Genomic DNA, 6,333 nt, shown 5'->3' with positions numbered 1-6,333 from the left:
TACAAACACACAGAACAACGCAGCCTTCGGCCCAGGGCTCACAGGAGGTTCCCCTGCTGCTGCCCAGGCTCCGAAGGAAGCTGGGACAGCCTGCAGCACACCACGGTATTTCCACGTGGGTCAGATAACCACCCCTGCATCAACCACAGGTCATTCTGGAGGAGAGCATTATCCTGCTGGGACACACTCTCCCCAACAAATACACGACAAAAGCTGCCTTTGAGCTTTCTTCCTCAGCTACCATGAGACGCCTCAGATAACGGTCTTCAAATTAGCCATGGAAGGCAAGCACGCTGGAAACTTCCAAAGTTTATGCTAGCTGGAAAAGGTTTTACCTAAATACCTGGGAGGTAATGGAACAACTCATTCTGGATGTCATCTCCAAACACGTTGAGGAACAGGAAGTTATTGGAAGTGGTCAACATGGATTTACCAAGGTGTCCTGGTTTGAGAGACACAGGACTAATTTATCTTCTAACACTTGGGAAAACTGCACTTTCAGAAGACTCCAGTGTCTGAATTGGTGAAAATATTTACTTTACAGCCAGCTATGGTGTGTGGGTCTCAAGGTCTCAGTGTTTTCGAGCTAGCCAGGTGCAGGGATGAGGAGGAGCGAGACCCGGGCACTTGACCCAAGCTGCCAACAGGATTATTTCATACCATCAACGTCACACTCATTATAAATTAGAAAGTTTGCTGCGAAGGTCTCTCTCTCCCTGATGGCTGCCATCCTGAGAACTTCGTGCCCTGGTGCCGGAGCCCTGAGGCCCTCCCTTCCTCCTGAAGCCGTAGCGCTCACAGTGGCCGACATTTGCTGTCCACTGCTGGGAGTGCACAGCTTCCTGCTGATAGAATTGGCTGAGTATAATCTTTGCATATTCCGTATTAGTGTCGGGATCAGTATCAGTTCTTTAGTGCTGTTAATGTTAATTATCTAATCTTATTTTATTAAATCTGTTTATACTTCAGCTCTCGGGTTTTCTTGTTTTTCCCGATTTCCCTTTCCCAGGTGGGGAGGGGTCATCGGGTGATAGAATGATTGTCTAAATGACAACAAATTGTTATGGGTCTCTCAAACCATAACACAAGGGTAAATCGTGCTTGACCAATCTGATAGCTTTCTATGATGTTATAACTGGTTGGCTGGATGAGGGGAGAGTCGTAGATGTCATCTACCTTGACTTTAGCAAGGCTTTTGACACTGTCTCCCATGACATCCTCATTAGGAAGCTGAGGAAGTATGGGCTAGATGAGGTGACAGTGAGGTGGATTGAGAGTTGGCTGCAGGACAGAACTCAGAGGGTTGTGATCAGCGGCACAGAGTCTGGTTGGAGGCCTGTAACTGGTGGTGTCCCCCAGGGGCCAATACTCGGTCCAATTTTGTTTAATATATTCATTAATGACCTGGATGAGGGGACAGAGTGTATCCTCAGCAAGTTTGCTGATGATACCAAACTGGGAGGGGTGGCTGACACCCCAGAGGGCCATGCTGCCATCCAGAGACCTGCCCTGCACCTGGGGAGGAAGAATGCTGGGCACCAGTATAGGTTAGGGGCGGACCTGCTGGGAAGTAGCTTGGAGGAGAAGGATCTGGGGGTTGTGGTAGACAGTAAGTTATCCATGGCCCAGCAATGTGCCCTTGTTGCCAAAAAGGCCAATGGAATCCTGGGCTGCATAGGGAAGAATGTGGCCAGTAGGTCGAGGCAGGTCATTCTCCCCCTCTACTCGGCACTGGTGAGGCCACAACTGGAATACTGTGTCCAGTTTTGGGCTCCCCAGTTCAAGAGGGACAGGGAACTGCTGGAGCGAGTCCAGCGAAGGGCAACTAAGATGATGAAGGGCTTGGAGCATCTCCCTTATGAGGAAAGGCTGAGAGCGCTGGGACTCTTTAGCCTGGAGAAGAGAAGGCTGAGGGGAGACCTTATTATGGTGTACAAGTACCTAAAGGGTGGGTTGAAGGAGGATGGAGCCAGGCTCTTTTCATTGGTTCCAAGTGACAGGACGAGGGGCAATGGGCACAAGTTGGAACAAGGGAAGTTCCGTTCAAATACACGGAAACACTTCTTTACGGTGAGGGTGACAGAGCACTGGCACAGGCTGCCCAGGGAGGGGGGGGAGTCCCCTTCTCTGGAGATGTTCAAGACCCGCCTGGATGCAGTCCTGAGTGATGTGCTCTGGGCAATCCTGCTTTGGCAGGGGAGTGGGGCTGGATGATCTCTAGAGGTCCCTTCCAACTCTGAAAATTCTGTGATTCCGTGATTCTGTAAATTGAAAGACATAAGCAGAAAAAATAGTGCTAAATCCCTCAAAAGCCTAAATCCAGGTTTGAGTCAGTTACTTAATTTCCCTTCCTTCAGCTGGTAGCTGAGTGTGCCTGATAGGGAGCTCTTAATGACTTTTTTAGTCTTGGGTTACACAACAAAAAGGGCACGTGTTGGAGGAGAGCAGACTTCAGCAGCAAACGCCCCTTCAAACCCCCTGGTCAGACAGAGAGAGGTCACCACAGCTGTCTTCCTTTCCAGTGGAAGGGAGGGAATCACTTTTAGAGTAACTCCGGGCGTTTTCATCTAGCAATTGCTAAATCAGCAGTTTCTGCATGAAAAACCAACATCCTTATTCTTCCCTGATCCCATGTTGCGGCAAACACTATTCCTTGCGGTGCTCTTTCTTATTAAAAGTGTTTATTTCAGAGCACGTGCTGGAGCTTGTACCACGAAGGGACAGAGCTCTGCAGCCCTCTCGGCTTAGCGTCTGAGATTGTCCGCTTCCACATGCAAGAGAGCAGGGTGGGATGTAAGCGGTCCCCTCCAGAGCCCCCAGCAAGCCAGGGGTGCACATCCCGGCACGGATGGGTCCCGCCAGCCAGCACTGCTACTCACACCCACCGCACCATCCCAACCTGCCAACCACCCCTAAGAACCTGCAGAACCAGCACAAAGAAAGTATTTGTACAACTCCGTGAAGGCAGCGTTGACATTTTACAACAAAAAAGGCTAAACCCACGTTATTGTTGGCAGCAGCGCAGCTGGACCAATGGCCGAGCTGGTACATAAATCTGGTTTTCAGCGCCCTGCCCTGAAGGCACCGAGCTGCTTTGACCAGTCAGGTGTAGTTAGCTGTGAGGGAGGCAGGCGCGTGAAAGCAGAGCGAGCCCAAAGCTACATTAGGAGTAGTTTGAGACACGTTGCATGAGGCAGCATAAGTAGGTCTGTTTCTCAAATGAACCTGCACCTTCCTTAGTTCTCCTGCAAAAGCAGGACAGTGATACGTACCCATCCGACTCAAGCACGAACCGGACCAGCCTCTGCGCTGCGGTCACCCAGGCGCGAGCACTCAGCTCCCGACCTGGCCAGCCCCGTCACTGAGCTGCCCCGCTTCTTCACTCTCGCCAAGCACAGCATCGCTTTGCACAACGAGCGGAGGAACACTTTCACAGATAACTGCATCAACATTAGAATTACTTCTTAAGGATTTATGTGGCCCTGAAAGATGGCTGTTTAGGGCTTCAAGTAATAGCTCATTGCCCGAGTTTCACTGGGAGTCCCTCCCAAAATCTCAAAAGCCAGTGTCTAATCATAGATCACAAGGTTTTTCCTCAGATGATGCTAAGGGCACTTGGGCTAAAATCCAGTACGAGCACTGCATCCATTGAGCAACACAGATCTCCTTAGGGAGAACATGTAAGATGAGCAAGGCAACATGTACCTCACCAGAGAAAGGAAAAAAAAAAAAAAAAAAAAAATTCAATTGGTGGCCTAATAACTCAATGCTCCCTTAGATGTGGGCTTAGAGTAAACTACAGGCTGAAATAATTTTCTCCCAGTACTACACAGGGTACTGCCTGCTGTCCGTAGGCAACCCTGCAGCGCATTGCCAGCGTATGTCCAAGCGAGTCCCATCCCGGGAGCCAACGCAGGCAACTATCACCACACGGACTGCGCCAGAGGAGTTTCTGCACTTCACTTTTGAGCTAAAGGAGAACTGTGAGGAGGTTCAGCTCTGAAAAGAGCCCAATAGAAACACTACTGTAAACCACATTGAAAAAGAGGAAGGAGAAAGGTGGTAAGGCAGTACAGGATCTGGCTTTATTTATTTAAAGGCAGAGTTCCAAGGCTAGAGATTTTGAACACAAATTTAACGAGGGAAACTCAGTTTAATAAAATCAAAAAAGGAACAGATGCTGTTAATGTGCAGCCAACAGCATGGCAGTTTAGCTCATGTGTTTGTATGCTGTACATGTGCCAGGAGAAAGATGAAGGGGATATCAGACAGCCCAGCTCCTGCAGGGACAGGCTGTATGGAGCCAGCACCTCTTCCTACTGAGGACTCTCCAGTTTCTAATAAAAGCTCTTCTTCCCCTCAGTAGGGGTACAACTAGAGTTCCTTGTCTTCTCCTGGTTTATTTTCATAAAAATCTGAACTAGTCGCTATTTTTGAGAACTCCTGTCAAAGCTAGTTTGACAGCTGCCCACGGCGGTTCAGGCGTTGGGGCAGAGCAGAGGCACCAGCCTGATATCCTGAGAGCGGGACCAAAACCAGAATGGAACTTGTGTACACCAAGAGAAAAAAAAAATGGAGGAAAAAAGTCTATGTTCAGCTAATTTAAATCACAAGTCACCCTGAAAACCACATCATATCTGAAGGAGTCCTACTCTCCTCTGCGACCAATGAAAAAATAACCTGATTACACCACCAAAACGCTCTATCTCCAGACTGCCATTTCCTTGTTTCACAGACTGAAGACCTGGAACCGAGGTGCCAACTGTCACCCAAACCATATCGCCACCTCTGACTGCACCACAAGGTTCAGCCTCAATCCATCGTTTCAGCTCTAGCACTTAGTAACACTGTAAGAAAAAAAGCTTCCATTGCTCCCAGGTTTTTTGTGTCAAAACCAGAAATTATCAGTTCTGTAACGAGCTGTGGTGGGAGACCTGCCCTCAGACTTGCATTACAACTAAGGACACCGCATATCGTATTCCTCAGTGTATCTACCTAGGGCTTCAAACTAAGTTTTGCAGGTTTGTAATAGCCTGTTTCTGCAGAATCAGGGAATTTTTCAGCATTCCACACTCCCACATGCTCACAGGAGTTTCATTAATGCAATTTATAAACCACATTAACATACAGAACAGTCATGTTCTGGAGTACCGAGAGGCACCTGGCAGAGCCCGGTCTGCAGCAGCAGCGGCCCCACTGTCCGAGCCCTCAGCCCTGAGCTTTCACCCACACTAATAACTTCAGACAAGCCTAAACCAGGAGCCTTGATCTGGCACTTTCAAGCCAGCACAGGTTTTACAAGAGTTTAATTGTTTCCTTGTGGTATTAAAATTAAGCAGGCATAAGAACACTAACTCATATTTTTTCAAAGTATAACAGGAAAGTAACTCCTCCAAACTCAGGCAATCCCTGAGACCGATACAAGAGCCCCCAACCCCTTATATCAGACAAACTTTAATTTACATAAGTCACACGCAGATTTCCAACGGCTGCTGGGACTGGCCCCCTGCGGAAACTGCTCTCGTTACCTCTCGTTACCGGCTTCCTGCGAGCGCAGGGCTGGCGGAGGAGAGCTCCGCAGCGCAGGGGGAGCTGTGGGTGCCAGCACCCCAGAGAAGAGGAGCCCTCAAGAGCCACCCTGGCCAGGAAAGGAGACGGCGTCGAGAGTCGGCAAAAAGCCTGTCAGAAAACTTAAGTAGGGACCAACTAAGAGGTTAAAAAACACCCCTCAAGAGTCACGTTTTCTTGCAAACTAGATAAATGTCCAGAACAAGGCCTTTATCCTACTACAGAAGCGGCTTGAGGCAGCTTGCAGGCTTTTGGTTCAGAAGTTGCCCTATCAAGAAAAAATTTCAGTTTCATTAATGCTCACGAGTCATTTTGTCACCCCGACGTGCGAGAGCGACGCCGCCGCAGAGCGCTGTTGCCACTGCCGCCGCAAAGCGGAGCTGGGGCGATGCTGAGGGGGCAGCGCGGCCCCGGGGCTCACCGGGACGGGGGCAGCGGCCCTGCGCAGGCAAACCCGCGGCGGTTAAGCAAACCGACTTCTCTCCCCAGTTGGCTGAACGAGTCGCCGTTCATTCCAGGATGTAACGCCAAAACAAAAGAAGGTGGGTAGCTGCTAGGGAAGGCTCCGGCCGAACCCCCGTTTGGGTTTCGCGCCGGAGGCAGCGGAGGGCCGCGCAGGGCGCCGAGCAGCCCCGGCCCGGCGGGCTGGGCCACGCCGCGAGCACCGCTTGGAGAAATCCCACCGAACCCCCGATTGACAAATTAATTGATTTTTCTCCGAGCAGCCCCTGGAGTGACTGAGCGGAGCAGGACGGCGCGGGGGGC

The sequence above is a fragment of the Vanellus vanellus genome (assembly GCF_965231255.1).
Source record: "Vanellus vanellus genome assembly, chromosome: 8".
NCBI lineage: Eukaryota > Metazoa > Chordata > Aves > Charadriiformes > Charadriidae > Vanellus > Vanellus vanellus.
Note: the sequence above shows the minus strand (reverse complement) of the source record.